Source organism: Aphis gossypii, chromosome 1, assembly GCF_020184175.1.
Source record: "Aphis gossypii isolate Hap1 chromosome 1, ASM2018417v2, whole genome shotgun sequence".
NCBI classification, from domain to species: Eukaryota; Metazoa; Arthropoda; class Insecta; order Hemiptera; family Aphididae; genus Aphis; species Aphis gossypii.
In genome coordinates, this window is record NC_065530.1 from 85,850,657 (window position 1) to 85,875,299 (window position 24,643).

The 24,643-nt window shown below is 31.5% G+C and overlaps 1 protein-coding gene across 2 annotated transcripts in view; it reads right to left on the reverse strand.

Annotated features, from left to right (window-relative positions):
- The window catches only part of LOC114131951 (RNA-binding protein Musashi homolog 2), a 60,065-nt gene extending 35,627 nt beyond the window's left edge, over positions 1–24,438 (reverse strand). The window contains exon 1 of one of the 2 annotated variants that reach the window (XM_027997344.2): positions 23,723–24,438. The gene's annotated coding sequence lies outside the window, so the exon portion shown is untranslated. The remainder of the gene's footprint in view (positions 1–23,722) is intronic. The other variant, XM_027997412.2, reaches the window with a different exon arrangement.
- Positions 24,439–24,643: the final 205 nt, after the last annotated feature.

Here is a 24,643-nt window from a genome sequence, read left to right on the forward strand (position 1 = left end):
ATATTTTCACGTATGCGCGAAAGTAGAATTCTGAGCAGTTCATATTATAATACACCAATATTTAATAACATTATAATTTATAAAGTTTTATGCGAGTTTACCTACCGCGAAGGTTGAGCAAGAAGCCCATTGTCTTACGAGTATATATATATTATAATATCCGTCATAATATATATATTATACAGACATTTTGTATATTATTATACATTACACGTGTATTATTAGTGTGTGTGCAGACCACCTCGCAATAAAAGTGCACTATTGCAGTATATTAAAATCGTGAAAATTGCACGTTCGTTTAAACGACACTACGACCACGCTACAAACAGCTAATCGAAATTGTATTGTTTTTCGTTGATATAATTATACTATATACATACCTATATATTATATTATACGCGATGTATAGTATCGTCAACATTTCCCGCTACAACAATAATTATTGAAATCACCTACGATTTTCCGCACAGGTTTAGTAACTACATAATATCACGAATTCACGACGAAGTTCCGACATACCGTGAGCCGCGAAGTAAAGTATTAATTTTCTGAATAAACTTTGACTTCATTATTCGTGTTACATTTTTTATGCATTACTACAATAATTTTTGGTGACCACCAATAATCATCATGCTATATATAATCTTATTATACGATTTGTAATGTTATGTGTTATTGTCGGCTCCTTTTGGTCAGTAGTTGAATAAACCGCAACTGCCATAAGTGATTATTATAACGAAGTAAGGTACCTATAATAATTATATTGTTTACAACCAGTTTTCGAAATCGTTAATCATTTTCAATAGTCTGAAAATTCAATACAATAATAATAGGAAAAACGAGAGTAAAATATATTTTTTACAATAGAACGGCAAACTTATTTCGTTCACGAAAATTTAAGAAGGTCATTATATTTCTCATTATTAACACTGCAGGTTAATTAGCTTAATGTACTTAGGGTTACAGTAAGCTTTTTTTCTGTCGACTGGGAGACTAATCGTTTTTATACGCAAATACATCATCATCACGTTTATAAGTGATTAATTTCAACAAATGCGAATTACCTGATGTTGTTAAACTAAAAAGAACAAGACGAGAGAAAGAAGGCGCATTGCGTCTTGTTCTTCAAAGTCCGATTCATTAAACAAATACCGCTACGTTGTAAAATGACGGTTATAAAAGAGGCTTATGCTAATATTGTCTGAAAAAAAAATTATATTTGTATGCATATATATAGGAGTAATTATAGCTTGATAATTTTACATTGTACACCCGCACTGCAGCAACCGTGCTTGTCAGGATGCAGAATAAGGAATATAAGAGTATTGTATTATTATTTATGCTGTTGCAGTCGGTGAGTGTACAAATGTGCATTTTCATTATCGTCGAGTCTAGTCTACGCTGTCCTTAAATAATTCGTCACGTGTACTCAACACAATATAATATATATCCTCAGGCGTCTGTGTAAACTAGGCGAATGCGTACACATACCTACATCCGAAGTGTTTAATATATATATGAACACATAGGTACCTGCGGGTTTTCAAGGCAGATTGCACGTAAACTCGTTTCGCTAACCCGATTACGGTGGCGGCTGTAGTTTTTAATTGAAACCCGACAGACCGTGTACGCAAAAAATAAATAAAATATAATAATAATAATAATAACGGGGTTCACTGTTTGCCAAAAAGGCTGCTCTCCTTCCCTTTCTGCGAAAATCACTTGGTAATTTTCCAGTTTCCCTCCGCCCCCGGAGATAAAAATAACGAGCAAAAAAACATATATAGAGGTGGTTGAATGAGAACACACGGCGATTGTTTGAAAATTTATTTTTAAAATCATCGCGCATTAGTCTCTGTCGTCTATTCACTCGACAGCTGCTCTGGCTGTGGACCCAGTCTTTCGTCACAAATCTGATATTCAACTAGACTTTCCGATTTCTATATGAACTTACACGACACATACTTGGTAATTTAAATATTTCACTGTTTGTTATATAGTATATACAATACGTACGTAAATACACTACAGAATCTAGGCGCCATAGATATTTTAATACCAGCCTTAATATTATGACAACGTAAGATACTCGTAAAAAAAACCACATTACATAGGTACTATTTAAACGCCGAAATTAGGTCTCGACTTAATAAAACCATGAAGAAAGTTTAAATAGATATAATCGTAATCGTAGGTACAATGTATTTGCATAAAAAGATCTGTAAACGTTTATTTATTATTATTTTCCTTAAAAATAACAATAAACACAATTACTATTTTTGTTTAAGTTATTTATGGTCATTTAAAATCTAATTTACATTTTTTTTAACATATTCAATTTTAATGAAGGGGTTTAAATTTAACAGCTATCTATTATTAATTTTTAACGATGAAAAAAATGTAATTCTAAATATTTTACGAAATATTAAGTAACAATAATGTAAAAATTGAAGTATAATAATAGTTTTACAAATATATAGTAAGTATTATATAATATGTACCAGTGTACATAATATAATGTCTACCTGTTTTTTTTTTATATAATACAAATTGTATTGTAATTGATTTTTGGTATTTTTTTTTAGCGCACCAAATATTCCGGCAAGAGTTACTCGACGTGTATGATAAGTGTCTTGCCACGGTGAAATGAGAAATGAAAAAAGTGAAGGTTTATAGTAATAGTATGATGATCGCGATAATAGTAATAATAAAACGGGCGGTCCACTTGGGTATTTAAAAACGAAAACCTCATACATTTTCTACCGCAGCTTTGTTTGCTCGCTTTCAAACTACCTCTAGAAATGTGATATACATTCCGTGTACACGAATACTAATTACGCGAATTTTAAAATATCACATTTCAACAGGCGGCAGAGGATTCGGCGTTTTTGTATTATACCTACATTATAAATTACAACACGTTTATACTCGCACGCATATATTGTGAAATGTTAATTTTACGAGCAGTTTTTATTAATATTTATTCCTCTTTTCTTGTTTTTGATAAGTTTGGTTATACGCACGTACATATATCCCGTGCATAATACCCATATCTATGCCATTAATATTACAGTGCATTATAATACGAGAGGAGCTCAATTATAATCACGACGGTTATTGAACAAAAATGATTAAAAAATCATGATACATAGACCCAAAAGTTTTCCTAATCAGACGAGCAAAAGTTAAATTGGTTTAATAGCGTCGCGCAAACATTTATATTAATATAAGTATACTACTACAACAAAACGTTAGAAATAATCGCGATTCTACAGATTAAAATTATATAAAAAGTCGATTTCAACCTAAACAAAACACTTCTATACATATTATACATAAAACAAAATGTTACGGAAAATTGTGTTTAATATTTAATCAAAAAACAAGTGTAAAACCATAAAAAAAATCTCATAGAATATATAGGTGTTGTATTACGCTTGGGAAATTTAAAAGTTTTTACATGAAAAAGCGATTTCATGGTGACGGCGACACAAAATAAAGAAAGAAAAATATACATAATAGTTAATTTTATATTTACGATATAATACTTTCACGTGCAATTAAATCTTGTAGGTACCTGAGCATAATATTATATATATTATTATTATGCTCGTACATATGACGACCGCAACGACGTCGCATAAAATATAAATTCTATACATATATATATATAAATGAAAAAAAAAACAGTAATAAAACATAATTTACAAACGCTTTTATACCTACGCGCATTATATCGAATCGGCCAAGTCAAATAAAATAAATAATCACCGTAATACGGTAATAGTAATAAGGGTGGAGTCAATCCGTAGTGATACAATATGAAAAATTTCGAAATTCATAGTGCGCTAAGACGACGTTATAATCTACCCGTCATCTTATAAAAACATAATATTATTATGGTGCGTATAGGAAATAATATTGTATTTTGTAAAATTTTACAGTGACGATTAATTCGATCGATATATTAAAACATTATTATTATTTATTACACGTTTGAGCGAGAGTAAATAACAATATAATAACACATATGCACGCGTGCACGACGTCGTGTTTTCCGTACAATATTATATCGATATTTCGTCGGTAGTGGGTACGATAACGACGGGTTTTAAGGAGTATGAGAATGGAAATGCTTTCTCAGCTAGCGTGCTCCGAATACGTAAAACGACAAATTTGTCTTAGGCATATGCGATTTATATACACGCGGGGGAATTATAATAAAGTACAGCTTATAAATGTATAAATAACGTACATCATAAATGGATTATGATATTTCAATGAATATTGACGAAGACGTTTAAAATAATACTACGCAAAGCTAAACTGCAACAATTTATACAAAATTACGTACCCTAAGATTTAGGTCACAAATATGAATTAACAAATACTAGACGAGGAACGCCCAGGGACAGACTGAATAAATTTACGATGTATTAGAATAAATAAGGGAAATTTAGTCCAGTGGGGGCTATCCTTTAAGAATCACTTTGATCGTGAGTCCTACAATAATCAAATGCGGTCATTACCAGTGGTTATTGCATTATTATTAATTGATTAATAGATGAGGACGAACGGGGTAAAACACACGGTTAACATACGATAATATGAGAAATCAAACGGTGGATTGGATTTGAGTATAGTATAATATATATCGAAGTATAGTCAAATAATGCACTACGAATGTGTGTGCGTAAAAGACGAGGGGATTATCGTGGGAGACCTTGAAAAGTAACGATTTTCGACGTTTTCGTACGACCCGCCGCTGCCGACGCCGTTTGTGCGGCGAACGACTATCGTGTGTATATCTACATGACTATAATATATAAAATATATAATATAATAATAATATGCGTGCAAGAGTGCGAGTCTAGTGTTCACATAACGGCTGGTAAGAATCGGTAAATTATAAATGTATTATGAGAAAAGAGCGGCGTTGCGATTTTTACTTTGTTCCACCAAACAAATATTTATTTATCGAACCGAGATCCTATGATCCGGTGATTCATTAGCAACGTCAAAAGAGGTTTTTTCCACTTAAACGTGTTTATTTTAGTATCAATTTCGGATATTATAAACTACAGCGGTATGTAAAATACTAACGTGATATATATTTTTTATAATTTATTATCTATAGAAGATACTACAGGGAACATACCGAAAAAGCTACTTTTCAGAGGGCTACACAGCTATAGGCGCTTACTGTGCGTTTTTTTTTTTTTACGTAAAAACTATTTTGCCAATCGATCAACGTATATATACCCACAGACCACAGTGTAATGTGTAATATACACATTGTATATACAGAACCGTCGAGTACGTAACATGAGAACGTTGGTCAAAAAAAAAAAAAATGATTACTCAGCATAAATTCTTATATATTATTCTAGATAAAATTTAAGAAACTTTTTATGGGGTAAAATACGATAAAAATAAAACAACAATATATAGCGAGCAATTTTTTTTAGCGCATTTACCAATATATACGATATTATAGTTTGCTAATAAATCATATTATACAATTTATAAAATATTCTATTGCAAGTTAACAGAATACAATATATTCAACGTTGAAAAATTAATTTCGATAGGAAATTATAATGATTTCACTAATGCAGATCGGAAAAAACAGTAAGTTATTTAATTTGACATAACAACTGATTATAGAAGTATACGGATGCGCACAGAACACGCAGTTTTAGTAGAAAGTTGCATGAGAGATTCATTGCATGGTGAATGGTAATATAGATTATATTTATTATACAACCATATTATTGTCATAGTGTATAAAAATGCTCCAAACATCATCCTTAAATCATTAGATAAACCAAATGGTACCTACATAGTAACTACGGACCAGCTAATGATTAGATACCTTGAAATATTTACAAAAACTAAATTGACTCAGTCTTTTAGAGAATGAACGTAGTACGAACTGTTAGTAAAATGTGAAATGTTGGATAGCAAATCCTAGGGCTTACACGAAAAATCCTTTTCGGTCACTATGCAATCCAAGTGTGTAGTATTATATATCACAAAAATACTCGTAAAACATATTCTATCGTTTTGTCTTTTAAAACATAAATAAAATGTTAGTCAATATTCGATCAATAGATAGCTTCTAAAATTTTTTTATTCGACTGGTATACATGCATAGGTATTTACCCTATAATTGGATATATTATATTGTTAATAAAACAAAAGCTACCAAACCGATTCCATGTTCTTCTTTGTTAACACGTTACTAATATTAGGTACTTATGTTAGATTAACAATCATTAATTTTATTGATGTACGTTAACACTTAACAGTCAAAACCAATTTAAAAATTGTACATACTGATGAATTATGATTAATAATTCTATCGTAAGATACGTTCGGTTTATTACCAAACCCAACATGTTTGAGAAGTAAATACCATAGCCAGCGAACGTAATTGTGTTATGTAGGTATACGACGTTTTCGAGAATCGTCATTTAAATATTGGGGTTTATTTTTTTACTTATGATGAGAATTATTTATAAAGCGCCCATTATATTTGATTATAAATTTTTAAATTAGGAATTAATACATGAATTGTTCTGATCGACTAAATTATAATATACTGCCGTATAATAGAAGCGTAAAAATTAAATAAAATAATTTACAACTGCTTTGAGTATATGCCACTAGGTTAGGGGGGCGCTGTTACTGCATTTGAAACAAAACTATTGATTTTTCCAGCTCCGCCCGACCGCCCTTGGGAACCCTACCGTCTAACAACAAACCCTCTTTTAGTCAAGGAATCCCGACTTTCTTATTATTATTTTTATTGTTGTTATCACTGTTTTCAGTCATGTTGTCATGATGATGCCTGATATAACTCGAAAGCATAACAACGCGCGCATGTCGTTTTGGACTGAATTCCTATTTAATGTGTCGAAAAGACGTCGAGGTATTCATATTATACTTTTCCTTCGTCAAAATATTAAATTCAAAGATTATATTTATATAGCTGTAAACAAAAAAATTAATTTTTATTTGTTTGAAACAATAACACTGAATATGACTAATTTACTCTCGCAGTAAGTATTATATATATTATAAGTAAATGTCATAAAAAAATCGAAAATTTTCCAATTGGTTGAATGTGACGTTTTATGCTTGATATAGCAATGTGAAACAGGTTTAGGCCAAACACACATACATACTACGACTACATAATAATCATTGCTATAAAAGGAAGGTTGGTGTACCTAGATGATAAACGTCTAACAACATCTGAAAGGCTTTAGCTACATAATTTCAAACAGAAAAGTGTTAACATTTTGTATGATAACTAATTGTTAGACACCTAATAAAAATTAAAAGAAAGATTTAAATTCAAAAATCTAGAGAGATTTTATTAGATTAAAAAATGTTATGTTTTATCGCGTCGTCGTGTAATAAAATTTGAACATAAAAAAACGCATTTTCTTAGGTAATCTATTTTACAGATCATTCACATTTTTGTATAATATGGTTTATGTTATACCAAAACGTTATACGGAAATAAAAAACAGTCGTTTTTTATAGAAAAATTAAAACGGTTTCAAGTACTTCAGTGGCATACTATATACCTATAAGAAACTGACGAATTGGATAAATATTGATCTTTAGTGGAATTTCAATGTTGTTTAAAAACCTATTTTTCTTTTTTAAACACAACATTTAGATATCATGGAATAGTATACACAAATACTGTTATTTGATATACGCAGTTTTTCATAGCGATATGAATAGCAATTCGTCGTTGGTGGCTAATCCAAAATGATGGTTCTATAATCTATATATTATTATTATACACTATATTGACGACTTCTTTTTTTTTTTTAACATTATTCAACAGTTTCCAAACTCAAAATGAAAGAATGATTCAAAGAGCATAGTAAAAGGATAGTAACATTAATGTCGATTAAATGTATATAAAGTCAACATTTCGAAGCAAATACTCGTGACGTAAACGTTATGGTACTATAAAAATTAAATTTGAATGACATTTCCACGTTATTATTTAAAAATAGACGTTTATGTTGGGTATATCTTGGTGACATTTAATACGATGTCGTCAAGAGCATACATGTCCATGAGTTTTTTTCTTTTAGGCATCGCAATCCGAGTAAAGCCGGAGAAGATCATTTTTCATAACCTATCGTCTATTTTTACGGGCACAGATCCGATTACCGATCGGATCGACCGCCATACATCCCGACGAGGAAGTGGAACAAACTGAGGCAAGAAGGGATGATAGAAATGAAATACACACAGGTATAGGCTATTTTCGTTGACAGGAAACGCGCGAGTTCTATATAAGAAAGTATAATAACAAGAAAAAAAACCATGAAAAAAGTCTTGTAGAGGTTGAATTGACAGGTGATGGGTGTGGCTCACCCGGTTAAAGTAATTTTCTAAAGCACTCGTTCATAACCCTCTCTCGTCGCAAACCCGCGCCCCGTAACCTTTCAGTCGTCTTTATTTAGACTTTAGAGAATGGAGACCCGTGTCACAAGCTCTAAAAAATGTACCACCGCGAACGGCAAAGAAAGTATAAAACGCGTTTCACGTTGATGACTCGTATCGTGAATTATGGCACACAAACTCGGCTAGTATAATGTAAGTACAAAATAGGAGAAAACCGTTCATTTTTTAAACGATGAATACGTGTGACAACTTATATATACTTCATGTTGTGCACCCGCTATATATAGTATTATATAATAGGTATATTATATATATAGTAACTATAATATATAAATATATATATATATTATAAAAGTAGTTGTGTTCAAGGTCAATGATGTTGAACAACGATGATATGACCATGGTACGTAACAACAAGAAGTGTATAACTAGACCAAGTATATAAATTTACTTTATATATATATATATATATATACGTGTATTTTATTTTTATATTTTTTGAAAAACGAAGACACATTACGATAATGATGAAAACCATTCGTTATTCTTGTTTTTGTTTTTGTTTTACTGTCTCAATTTAGAACAACTTACAGCTAGTATATAGGTAGCTATAAAAACATCGTTTTGTATGACCGTTCTAACGTGTTATGTTGACATAAAATATTTTCAAAGTGACTATATATAGGTATGCACCTAATATAATAATGCTCAGAAGTCGAACCTATGGATACGATTTTTCCGTATATATGCAAGACAGAAGTTAAAATAATCATAATATTATGTATTGTAAATTTTTCACATCTATTGAAAACTGTTCGTTAGAATGAACTCCATGGAAATCGTTATTATTTGAGTATCGTAAATATATAATACTCCGTGATTTACTTGAAAGCACGTTTCAAAAATAATTGCACGTTTATACAACTTTAAATGGTCAAAACAATGTATAAAATATAATGTGCAGAGTTTGGGACATAATTTATAGTTATTACCAGCTCTTGTGGTGAGCGGGTAGACTTAAGGATTCAAATTTCTTCTTCGCCCACCCTTGCGGTAGTCGTCTAGTAAAACGAATTATATTAAATCGAAGTATTAATCATTGAATAAATGTATTTTTTGATATCTCGTTAACTTGAGAATCATAATTTAGTTAACATATATTTATAATATTTGTTGACGTCTACATCGACTGCTATTTTTTACTGTCTTCCATTTATAGTATTATGTTTCGAAATGCCTTAACTGAGTCAGAGTGACACTATTTTTCAACAAAAATGTTATAACTTTATTCCCACATTTTTTTCAGTCATTATTTCATAAAATAATATTTGTATTAACATTGTGAGTTTTATGATTATTATTTTCAGTGTTATATTATAAGTTATAACCAATAACCATATCGAACCGAATATTTAGAAATCATACAACAACAATTTTTCATCGAGTCTTATGACGTGAAATTTCACATCGAACAAATTGGGTCCTGTCAACGTATTGTACGTACACCTGCACCACCGCCAGCTGTCTGCTCCAAGACAATTTCGTGATCAAGCAAAACTGGCATTGCCAAGAAACATTTAGAATAATATTATATACAAATGACGACAGCAGTTTTCCTCATTGGCCCGCCGACCAATACCATTTTTGTGATGTCGGCCACTGTCGCCAAGAGTACAGATTTGTACCTACCATAATATTATTTGTATGTATACAATATAATGGAGGAATACGGAGAAATCAAAAAATCGACATATCATAATGCTTATAATACGTATAAAATATCGTCCAAAGCGTTCGTATACAATGCAATTCGTTCTGCGGTCGTGTCTCAGATTTAACGTACGATCGTACACGACATACACATACACGAGTTATATTTATATATGATTATTGTTATAGGTAGTGGAAGTTGGTGGCTATACGGTCTCTCTCTCCCTCTTTTCAATATATAAATATATTAAATATATATATAAGTTTAGTCTATAATATGTATATGTGTTTCCCGTTTGCCTTTCACCCACAACATCAACGAGAAACCGTTTTCTGTGAGTTCCGTGCACGCACTGCTACGCCGTAGTATGGATCTATACCTAAATAAATTGTAGTACATATTATATCCGCATATACCTACCTACGTATATATTATATATTATGTTATATTATTTTTTGTAATAAAATCTGGTATTTTTTTTTTTAATATTATTTCTATCGTCAGATTCGACCCTTGTCGACGTTTTAGTTTCGCGATTTATTTTTTTGGGGCGTGCCTTAAAAAAAAAAGCACACAATACATGACGGTGCTGTTGTATATAAAATGAATAATAATAATAATGATGATAATTAATTAGCTAACCCGCACGCGAGAATATATAACGCTGAAATCCTAAAGTGAAAGAAGAGAAAAAAAATATTAATTAATATCGTCTGAGCGCCAAGTTTTTGTTATTTATTTTCTGCTGGATTTCCAGTCCCCACCCTTGTTGCCTCGATTTTTTTCTCTCAACATTCAGCTATACACGCACCCACATATATATATAGATGCAAACATTTTGCTTACTAGATATTATGAGGTTAAACTCGGTCCGCGTATTTCGTTATCTCTGACGGCGTTGGCACTATTAATCGTCATAAAATAATAATAATAAACGATGACGGAAACGCGGGCATGCCTTATCAACACAGTGACGCGGAATGGGTCGTGATAAGACACCCCCCAACTTTAGCTGTAGAGAGCAGTCCATTGTGAGGACGGCACGGATTAAATGGTCCGGAACGTATTAATTCCGCGACGACGAGCTCGCACTCTACAACACACAACATCACCAATCTCAACTTCACCACCGTGGTGCTAGTAAGTAGTAGTAGTAGTAGTAGTAATATTTAGTGTCATCGTTGTCAGATTTGTCTTATTGTAGTGATATTAGTAAAACAGTGTGGTAGTCAGTGGGTTACCCCCACCCTTTGACCTATATAAATGTGTAAATACATAATTCAGGTAGTAACTTTATATAGTCAATATGATCATCATCCAGACTTAAGACATATCATTTTACTATGAATAAACATTATTTTTTATAAGTATATATAAGTCTAAATGGTATAGCACTATTATAGGCTATAGCACATGATACTACTTATTATTATGAACTTATTAACGCGAAAAAAAATGAAATATCCTATTGCGACTTGTAAAAACCACCCCGGGTTGTAGAAATAGTAAAAACCGAAATGAGCTAATTGTATATAGTTACAGTAAAACTTAGGCCCCAATGGATATATTATACTGTTAGTTATCAAGATAGACGAAGAGCCCACAAGAGAGATTATACAATGTAGAAGCTATTCCAACGGTAAACAATATATATAATATATATATATTCTCTATCACTCGTCACAAAAACTCGAGCGTTATCTCCGTTGTAATCGTCGGTTTCTTTTTTTCTGCTATTTATTTAATAGTACCTACGCAGTATATTATAGTGGTTTCTGGCCGTTGTCGTAATTAAAGTTCAGCGGAGACAGTCGATATCCGCACCCGCACAAAAGATTAACTTTTTTTTTTTGGAACGATTCCCGTAAACGACGCCGTTACTATAGTTTTTAATCGAAGATAAAACTCGCCCTCGCATTTTATAGTATTATTATTATTTAGTATAATCATGCGGAGGAAAACCGAAATAATGAATCTATCGCGGAGAATGATTCTCATTGGTTTAGTTTAGACTTTCTACATTACATGTACTTACAATAAAAGTCGATGTACGTGTAATATTATATTATGTATACATTTAAATTAAGAGTAATTTCGATAAGTACCTACTTGTTTATGTTTTATTGTTAATGGCTGTTCAAACACTCATAAATGACAGCAATCTCGGGGCATTTTTTTAAAAAAAAACTTCATTATTTTGACGAGTTTGAGTCTATTTTCAGGTGAACAGGATAATCTCCTGTAGGAAAGTGTATTCGTTTAGTTCAGTTTTTATTGTATGCAGAACTGCTTTACTATCGGTGTGCGAATAAAAATAATGTGTTTTTAAATCACGAATCGATTACGGACAAACCGAAAAAACCCGCAAAACTCATCAACTGTTCAAAAAAATAATCCAATAGTTCCGGTTCAATACGCAAACACGTGAAATTTGTGCAAAACGTAATACTTATAATATATATATATATATCGGTCTGTGTTTATTATATAAATGTAAGAGTAGGACAATGTTACATGAATTGCGGGACAGTGCCGGTGAAAATCCATTAACCGATTTCCAAGCAAATCATTCGCGTTTATACATATAGGTATATGCATTTTGCAAGCACGATAAATTAACGATTGTTAATAACACTGAGTACGATTGAATTTACATTGAAATTGCCCTCAATTTTGTATACAAAACCCTTAGGTATAGTAGCGACATTACATTATACATTTATAGAGCTTTCAGATTTACAGTACACAATCGAAACTAAAAACAGTATCGGTTAAGGTATTTAATAAAATAATGTGATGTATACTCAAATTGAATTTTATGTTTAGCAAATTCTTTTTAGTTTGATTGGTTAAATATATATATATATACCTATTATATGCACATGAGTACCTATATATAATTTGTTTAGAAAAGCAATTAGTGAGCAATGCATTGTTATAACTAAAACAAACTACTTATGTCTGATTATATTACAAATAGAGTATATAATATAGACACAATATTATTTATTCAATATAACTTTAAATTGTTAACAAAACATCTTGCAAAACAGTTTTGTGGATTTATCTTATAATAAATATAAGTACCTAAATATTCTAATATCACTACAAATGCTGACACATGTAAATAATGATATACATTTAGGCACTATTAATATTAGTATATTGTTATTTCTTTACTAATGTTAATTACTACTATCTAATTAAATACATTTAATAAGGCTGTGAAAATTACATATCATAGAATCAGCAGCCTAATTACTTTGTAATATTATCTTACTTTATTATATAAAATAATTTTATAATAATATTTAAATTTCAATACATCCTATTTAAGGATCACTTAATATGAATATTGAATATCCATACAAAGAAATCATAAATCATATACCTCTGTCTATAAGTCACTAATTGTCAAAGGTGTAGACCATAATTAAATAATTAAAAACAAAAATATTGTTTAAATGTATTTTAAATGTTATATAATAGAACGAAACTTAATTTAACGCACATAATAACATAGTATACTCATAAAAGAATAACTTTAAAATATTATAAATTGACTGTACTTTTAAATCTAGATAAGGATTTAATGTAGTACCACGAAGAAACTAGTACAGCTAAGAACGAAAAAAGATAGTTTAAAATCACAAGTAATAATTGTAAATAGCTATACAGTATACATATATATACATATATTATATAGGTATTGATTTACAAAGATTTATTTAGAAAAAAATAAATAATGAGACATAAAATGTAGATTAAAGATAGAAATACTGGCATAGATAGAATAAGAAATAGTTTCACAAAGTACAGTATAAGCTTAATCAAAATAGATTACAAAAGAAGAGAACTAAATACATTTTTCTATTATTTACATAAGTTAATCATCTAGTTTATAAAAAAAATAATTATATTTTTTTAGTTAAATCCTTGGTAATACTATATAGAAAAGTTAATAGAATACTGTCTATAGCGTTAAAAAATAGTATTTATAGATAGGTGCTATAAAAAGGTACAACTAGTGTACAGTTACTTAAAAGAAAAAATATAATATACTCAAAGTGAATGTTCGAAATGTAATGGACTTCGATGAATAAACTGATATCATAAAAAATAAAATATAATAATAATATATTGGCCACTTTCTAACGGGTTGTTTTTTTCTTATTCATATCACCGATGCTACTGCCGCCGGGTCCGTTCGCCACAAGACATTAGAGTGCGATTTGAAACAATGTACTTTACCTATTGCAATATATAACGTGTAATTCATTTTTTTTTTTTTTTTTTTTTACCAAAAAACCAATTCTTAAAACATAGCACATAAGACACAAGCCAAAAGTCACGAGGACGGTTTGGTCGATGAAATGGAGCGCGAACGGAAAACGTTTTCAGCTGTAGCGAGCGTCACGCACTGTTTCCGCAGTAGAACGGTCGGCCGGCGGCAGCGTCGGGCCGATGGTACGCAGAGATGCTTATTGAGATAGATAAAAAATAAGAGAAAAAGGGTTTACGTGCGTTCTGTCTTTATGATTACATTTTTATGTTTTTTTGGAGCTCGGCCATAGGTTTTAGCCATTTACAGATTATAGAGTGTGTGCATCGCGTACGATGACGACATAGTTATACAAAACAACGACGTAAAATAAATAAACAATAAAAATTCTGCTACCGATAAATCATATAATATAATATATTAGTGTTCTTTTAATCTAATGAAAATCGATTGACCAGAACGAACACAAAAATATTATGATAGGTACCAAGACTGCATTTTTCAAAGACAATTGCAGTACAGAAAACTTATTAGTATACTATCACAGAATCCTCTCTCAAGACCACAATGGGCAAAATGCGATTATTTTTTTAAGTTTTAGTCTTAGATGTTTAGTATTAAGGATCTTTAAACCTGGCAAAAACATTATGTGTTTTTAGCCTGATTATATTTACTAAGTGTTGTTTGGTTTGATAAATGTAATTTAATATTTTACGTTTTTTTTAATTCTTTACTATAAATACAATGAAAATAATTTATGGACTCAGAAGCACTTAAATGGAACCCTATGTGGAATGTTATTAATAAAATAATTAGGCAATACGCATTTTCAAACATTTCAATTTAAGTACCTAACATAATATTATATAGTAGAACAATATTATCGTTCTATTCTTAACATTCATTAATTTATTTCATGATTAATAATTTATTAATTGCGTTAGAGTATACTAAAATAGAGAAATAGAAAATTATTGTAATAATTATTGAATTGTTTATATCTAAAAAAAAAACGAAAAAACCTAACCTAACAAGGAAAAGTTCTCAAAATGTTTATTATACACGAGCATTTCACGCAAATTTATTCTTGTCGTGATATTATGCATTAACTAAACAGCATTCAACTGAAAAATGTCGATCGAAAACAAAAGAAAATTTCTACGAGTAACATCTGGAACTCGTTTGAGCCGGTCTAAAAATGTTAAAAACGTTTTAAATCAAACGTTTACGATTTATGTTGTTTCAGTACTGTCATTTTGTTTGAATTTTTTTTCTGCAGTGTACCTATAAACAATCTCTGCTGTTTCTTTATAAACTATTGAGTAGGTATTGGTTTTTTAAACGTTCAGAGGTATATATATGAGCACATTATTGACAAAAAATAAAAACAAATAAACAACTCGTATTGAACTTATCAAATTCCTTCGTGTGTCACAACATAATATCCGTAGCTATATATTATAATAAGATCTATGCTATTTTTAAAAGCAGCCAGGTTAGGTTAGGTAAAGGATTAGAAGAACATATTCATCGTAAAATATCTAAATGCATTATTGTTATTAGGTCCTTATTATCATATCCTGTCATTGAACTATTTTCCTGATTAACAATTAAATATTTGAATGGAATTTAATGGAATTTATCATAGTTAGTATTCTTATTCTAATGTATTCTGAGTGCATTGAAAAATTGCACTTCAATCGGAAGATTCCTGCATATTTCTTGAAAATAAAAACGTGTAGCCACTGATGTATAGTGTACATAGGGATACAAATATATAATTATGGATACGTATTTTATAAACTAACAATAAATATAAATTATACTACCTACAAATGATAAATGAAGACACACAGAAAAAATACTTAATTATTGCTGATGTGTTTACACAAAGAAACGCTATGGTCGCTAAAAAGTATGCAAAATACACTTGAAAGTCCACCGAGCAATAATTAATTATATAAAAAAAAAAACGATTTGTAAGGGGTGAAAAATCGAAAAGATACACATATAGGTTTTAGTATGCCTATAGAATGTACACAATAATATATAGGTGTATCAGTAAATATTTGTTTATCTCTGCTTTAGCATTGGAAAAGAATAAATACGATGACGTAAATGCAAACACGCACAAATATTTAAATATCCTTATTAAATAACGATCGGAAAAGCAGGCATTTCGCATATAACATGTTTTTTTGTCAAAAGTCTGTTGTGATGGTGGCATGCACGTTAAACTATGTTTTCATTCATAATTTTCGTATACGGAGTTTGGTCCCACGATCAATATATTATTACATTATTATAGTTTTATTATTCTAGAGTCGTACCAGCCGGGGACAGATACGCGGTTGGTGAAATCATTATGAATTTATAAACCTAATACTTCATGCTACAGAATATTCCAGGGGTTGGTAGATCTGCTAGCGCTGTGCTATGGACATCTGTTCGGGTTTTGCGTGGAAAGGAGCCAGGTGGTGAGGAAACAAAAAAATTAGAAAGAGAAAGAGAGAGGGTCGACAGAGAACCAGGCACGCGTCTCTTCCACGCAGTCTGCTAACCATCTGTCCCCTCGGTATATATTTTATGTTGTCCGGATAACGGACGAAAACGCATACACGGGATCCCAGGCGAAGACATATTTAATTCCGGAAATCGATTTTACCTACGCACTGCAGGTACAGATTATCATTCATTTAACGTTTAACATATAAATAATATGTTTATAAAATTAGTTCAAACTAAAAGCCAAATGGGTTTAAGAATTTAAACTAATTAGGTAAGTTTTTTTTCAAATTGTTTTCGTTATAACGTGAAATAGGTGGTATAGTTTATTCAGGTACATTACAATTGAATGAAACCATACAGAAACATTAAAATAAAAATAAATATTGATTTTATTTATAATGAATTGTTTATTGACATTAGCAAAAGTTGAAAAATATTTAATTATAAAAAATATTTCAAAACTAAAGCTTATATTTTTTTTTAGTATATAACACTCATTAGTTATTATTCAATATAAGCTTGAGTATGAATCAATATTATGTAATTAAATCGAATTGAATATTTTAAATATTGTATCCAACGCCTAACTTGTCGAATACTTAAATTAATTTATAAAAGTTAAAATAATAACTGAAAATGGAAACGTATAATATAGTTTAAAATTCGATATTTCTAGTATGGAAATATTTTAATATACATCAGAAACATCTGTTTCGTTTTAATATAGGTCACTGCATTTTGTTAGCATCTTCACAGGTATCGCATATTATTACTCTACATCAAAAGGTGAAGATTAATTATTCAAAGAAAAACTGCACAACTAGAGATACATTTTATATATTATTGGCCAGGGTTTATAAAAAAAATGTTAACGGGATATCTACTGGGCAGAGTAAACTGTTTGAGTTTATTATAAAATAAATATCGTTTATTATTTACAAACGTTAGATTTTCCCTAGATATAATGAATAATAAACAAAACCTAAAAATATTACCCAGTAATGTACGAGTATATTGATACTTTTTGAGGAATAATGTTTTTTTTTCATATCTGTATATAATATAAATATTATATTTATAAGACAACGCATAATGAAACGCAGCTGTAGACCGACTATCATCTGAGACGGTGCTAGAAAGATGGATAATTTATTTTGGGTCCATAATTTTTGCGCCAAATGAAATCTTCTCTTCGTTGTCCTTGTTACGAAAAAAATAGGAGAAGCCTGAGATGAAGAAGAAAGAGAAAAATATACACGTACCGTTTTCATTGGATAACACTAGTCGCTTTACTTGGCCTCGTTATTGTTCTCTTTCCTTCCGATCCCCCACTCAACAATGCCACAACCTCGTGACGATTCAATACGGTTAACCCGCGAGAAGTTTCCGTATCCAACAATGTGTTATTACATTATTCTCTCCACTTTTCCTATTTATTTTATATCTACCACGAATCACTGAAACGAACGTTAAATGTACGTCGAAAATAACTAGATCAGACACCGACATATAAATACCAATACAACATTACAGTATTATCACTCATCATTCAGTCCTGTAATCCTGTGATCTATAGCATTTCCGTATAATTTTAAGTAAAGAACTGACAGTGCAGACAAAACAATAGTTTTTTCATTATTTAACATAAATACATTAATTTATTTATCCACTTAAAATGTTTATAAAATTAAAGTAGAGTTGTGTTGTATTTTAGTGAAAAAAATTAAAATTAAATCTAGTAGTTAATGAAATTATGCTCGAATGTGACAAAACAGTAATTATTTACTGAATGCATCGCTTTAGTATCTACTGAGAAATTGATAAAAAAAATCCATATTAAACTTTTAGATGCAAACATGTCTTTTTATAATAGATAAATTAAAGCTCATAACTCGCTTTAAAATACAGATATAAAAACAAAAAACTAATATCATTATTAGATAATACTTTTAAATTTAAATTTGATGATTGGTCAATTCACTGTAATATACCATTTTATTTGTATTTATCATGTACACATTAATACTTAATGTTTTAAAAATGTTACAATTATTGCAATAAGTATTTTATACCTATCTACTGTAGTATAAAAACTGAAAACATAAAATGAAATTATTCACCATCTTATATAGGTATTTGTAAGATAGAGACAATACATGCGGGAAAGCAGCACGTATTTTTAACAATTCATAGTAAAATATTTTAACCAACGATTTTCTTCAAACTAATACTTTATTTAAATTTTACAATTAAGTTTATGTATAGGTATAAGAATACTATGACATTTTAACAATTAAATATTTAATTTTGTAATATATGATTTTAAAATTATCAGCTGATAGCTATAGTATTATAATGATACATTTACATATAAATAGCAAATTATTTATACTCAACGAACGCAAATAATATAAATAGGGAACTACATACATATTGTAATTGTAACACAGGCAGCAAGCATTTCATTAATAAATAAAAAAAAAAAAAATGATAATAATTAATAATTAACTGTTTAGACAAAAATGTAGGTACTATTTTGATAAAGGAAAATACTTTTCTTTTAATATAAATTTCCCGTACTTCAAATTTTAATAGAAACTCTCAATATGTACGTGAGGTTAAATACAATTTTTCACGCAGTCACAACAATTCACTCTCATTTCACGTACCTACCTAGGAGTGAAAGTAAAAATATAAAATAAATAAAGATCCCTTTCGTTTCGTTCGCTATGTTTTGTTCCAATCGTCACAGTCTCGACGTCGGTTTTTAAAACGTCGGTAGTTCAGTACCGGTTTCAACACACGCGGCACATAATATTACATGCGTTATACGCCAACATTTTTTTTGTTGCTATGACAAAGCCTTCTGTATAGCCATGAGAAACGTACCTACTACAGAGACTCGATTTTCGGTATCTGCAGTAAATAGCAATATGCACTAAATTATATTATTATATACTAATATTATGATCTCCAATAATGCACTATACGTGATGATTACAGCAGCAACGTTTATTCAAGTGGCATTTGGCAGTGCGGCTATCTGGCAATTTACCGAACCAGTAGCGAGATGTAATTATTGGACTGCCTATTTTGTACGACCATTAGCATAATGAAGTACCTATATATAAACGGTATATATGTACTGTTCTCTGGCCCGATGACAAAATGATGTTACCTCCGCCCCTAAACACAAACTACTCTAGTTGACGCAATGGTTAAATGAGTTACTGTGAAAACTATATAATAACTACGAAAATCACGTCGAATAAATAAATATATAAAAGGTCCGACTTCTATAGGTTAGGATAATATATAATATATATATATTAATATATTATTACGTGTGTAAAAATAATACCTACCTATTACACAGGAAATCAAATAAATTAGTTATTACGAGTACAGATTTATAATTTTTTATGAGTTTGAGACATATCCATAATAGATGTATCATGTATATGTATTATTGAATTATACTATATTTACTGAATTATATAAGATATACAGACAATTAAATAATTATAAATGTAGTTGAAGAATTCGAAAAAAATTACCATTATTGTATGTATGAGCAGGTATTTACTATCTATTATCTTTAAGGTCTTTGCAATTATTTACGTTTTAAAATGTATAGGAAATTTTTAAAAATAATACTTCGAATGTTGTATTGACCTTTTCAAAGTGAGGACAATTTTAATAGCTTATTTATAAAATGCAAATTTATATATTAAATTATCTACCAGATCAGGTTTTATAATATAATTATTAATTAGTAATTACTATAAGATCTACTATATCTCTAATCTAAATTTCATAACTCATTATATTATTCAAGTACGCTAAAAATTATAATTATGTAAAAAACTGAATAGAAATATTATAAACTTTTTATATGGACTTTTATGTATACTTTTGTGTAAAACATTAAAACTTGTTGTACATGAGAATAATAGTGTATAGTGTATACGTACGTGAATATTTAATAAATTTGATTGTTTTTTGTATACATCCTATGAAAATAAATTATATTATGTTGAATTGATTGGTGTACTGAATAGTGAATACTAATGTTAATTTAAAATTAATTAATTTTTGCATAATTAAAATATCATAAAGAATAATATTAGTCGTAAGATTTTTTATTTTACTAACAGAAAGTAAATATAAAATAAAGATTGCAGACATCTGCGTGTGTATAATAGTACCTATCGAAGAACGTCTCGGCACGTTATAACACGTTTAACCAGCATATTCGATATTGCTTTATTATATTTATGCACCTTGTATATTATCTTTCTCGACAAAGTCGTCATCGTTTCGGATTAAATTGCGAGCACAAGTATACTACACACGATATAAAAGTATGACGGTGGCTTTGGTGGTGGAAACCGTGGCGGTTCGCTTTTGTTCAACGACCTATTCAAATTACTTCGGGTTGTAAAAGTCAACGTCGGAATTTCCAAGTGGCTCTCGCTTCAGCCACAATATATTATAACCCCCCCCCCTTACCGTGAAAAGACGAAGTGGTGTGTGAGAACGTGGGTGGTATATAATGTATAGGTACGTATATCGGTCGTCGCTATGATGCGGAGGGAGCAAAAAGCCAACATGAGGATATTTTCAGAACATTTTTTTCTCTTTTCCGTTCGTCCCCTTCACACAACCATTTCCGAATACACACACTTTAACCCCTGTTTTGCATTTTTATATTCACCGCGCGGCTTACGCGGCACGGTAAATCACAGTCAAATTATATTAAATATATATATATATATATATATTATGTAGTATATGAACGTACTACTGCGTTACACACACAAACGACGACGACGACGACGATCTATACGCCCTCTGCTCCTCTTCATCTAGAGCCAGAGGACTTCCGAAAAATACTCTGCACGTTGTGTACACCTCCCCACCGCCCAAACCTTGCACCTATGGTATATAGGTACCTATAGCGGCGGCGTACGCGTATTATTATGTCACAGAGTTAGTAGGTATTACATTTTATTATAACGCTATGACCAAACCATACAGAGTGTACCTATAATAAATACCTAAGTTATATTTCGTATACGGAGGGAGCCGAACGAACACGACTGGGTGAACTACTGCGAAGGACGACCGGTTGTCGCGGCTGGCCAGCCGGCCGGCTGCTGAGTTCGACATCACACAACCACCACTACCACCCCCACCAACCACTACCGACCAAATCGACACCACCGGGCCGACGAAACCGCAGGGCCCGCCAACGCATGTCGTCTATTTTTTACTCACGAGCATATTGTTATGGAGGTTCGACAATAATATTTACAACAGCCGTTTCAAAGGACAACTATTCCGTTCGTTTATATTATATAATTATTTCAAGTCACCTTCGCCAGATTTCGGTTAATATTCCGAGATAGACGATGAGAATTCGCAGAAAATCATGAACAGAATTGGCATAAACGTGATGTTATGTTTCGACTCGAAAACATAATAACATAGTATCCATACATATTATTATTAATAAATACAGTACGCGAAAATAGTTCAAAATCCTATAATAATGATAAGATCGCGCTGAGAAGAGACTAAAATGTACGGTATGAAATTCTCGTTAATTGATTAATCGTTAATACACATGGGCTGCATTTTAAAAATATTACAATTTATAACTATTATTAAACACAATATAAAGTAATCACTGCAAAATTAAATACCCATGTAGTAAAAAATTATAAATAACCGTTTATAAATAATACAACTATACATAACACAATGGTTTCCGGTAGTAAACAGTAGGCACCTTTTTTTTCTATATAGTTCTATATTTAGTCTTCAATAACAATAATAATGATAAGGTTTATCATAAAAATTAGCCGTATTTAATTTTATTATTATTATATTATTTTATACAATTATACGTCATATATAATTGAAACAATAGGAGTTAAAACAATTTTGACGTATAAGATATAACTGTTGCATATTTTTTTTGTAATCGATGGAAAATTATGGCCCGCGTGTGTTTTATAACAGATAGTGATATTTTTACAGATTGTTTTCACAACGCGTACCTATATAATATTACATATTATATTTTATTATTTGGCCGATCAATTCGCAAACCGTGCAAACAAAATATAATATAAAACATGTTCGAATACGTATTGTACAGCCGCCGCTGTAGGGTGTTTTGCTCTCCACGAGGGTCGACAACAGGAGGGTGAGGGTCGGTGAGAAAAAAGAACCCTGCGTTTCGACAAAGACCGCGTGTATAGAATATTCTCGGCGTTTTATTGTTCGTCGTGATACGGTTGTTGTACCCAGACACTGCTGTTGCCTTTGTTTAGTTTTATTTTATTTTATTTTTTTGAATTTTTACAAAGTTATCGAGCAGCAACGGATTATTGTTCGGTGACCAAGGGAGGTAGGGACTGACAAATCTTTTAGATTTTCGAATACCTATCCGAACCTTTCGTGTTATGCACTAGGTACCAATGTGGCGACAATTTGCGCGCGCGTTCGGTAACCGTGACAACAAGTCGACTAGGAGGCCACCACACAGCCGGATAGAAATATTACAGAGTAAATCGGTTAAAACCTTATGCGACAACACACGACGTAGGTTATTGAAGTTTAGAACTCGTGCGATATCGTGTGGTCGATTAGTCGGAGAGTTAAAGTATATTATTTTCATACTTTCAATAACTGACAACAATGTTTTTAAAAACTATCAAAAGCAATAATGTTTATATGAATATATTAGTTAAGAGCGTGTATATTTTACTCACCCTAAGTAAATTTAAAACCGCAAAAACGGTTTCAGCAGCAGACGCAGGCGACCTTGGTCATGGACGCGTGTCCGCCGATCGGGGGTGGAATATAATATTATTACTGAATAATATCCCGCGACACTCGGAATCCGCGGTACGACGACGTAAGTGGTGCGAACAAATTTCTTTATAATTTTTCTTTTATAATTTAAACTAACGGATTAATTGCCGAAGACGAACGCGAGTGCATGTATTACAACAATATTATTAATATACCCAAGTATAAACACGATATTATTGCGGTAAATATATAAGATTATCGTACGGCGAGAACGTTAAAATATGTGTATAATATGTCTGGTGGTGTATGAGGTGTACAAAGTGTAAGTATTTGATGTGCGGACGAGAGCGAACAACCACCGAACGTATGCGGAGCACGTGAGACACTGAACGCTCAAGGGGTTTGTGCGACGGGCCGAGAACCGTTCGGCCGTCGGTGTGAGTGCGCGCGCGTGCGTGTGTCCGTGTGTCTGTGCGTAGCGAGCGCACGCGCGCTCTCTGTCTTTTGTGTGTAGCAGCTGCAGCGAGCGGCAGTCGTACGTCGCGACGGCGCGCGGCGGAGCGAGCGAGAAGGGTGAGCGAGAGTTCGGGTAGCGAGAGCGAGAGAGAGCCGTCCGCGCGTACTGGTTTTTTTTTCGTGTGTGTGTGTGAGTGCCGATCGTCGTCGTCGGCGGCGGTACGAAATGCACTGCGTCGTTCGTCGTTGCCGGCCACAGTGATTCGTCGTCGCCGCCGCCGTCGAGTTCACATGTGGTACGGGCGCGACGGTGCGTGCGTGCGTGGCCGGCGTACCGTTCTTTTGTGTGCGCTCTCGGCCTGTGGTGGTGTGAGCCGGAGGGCGAAGACGGCTGCTGCGATCGGGGGGTGGGGGGCGGGGTG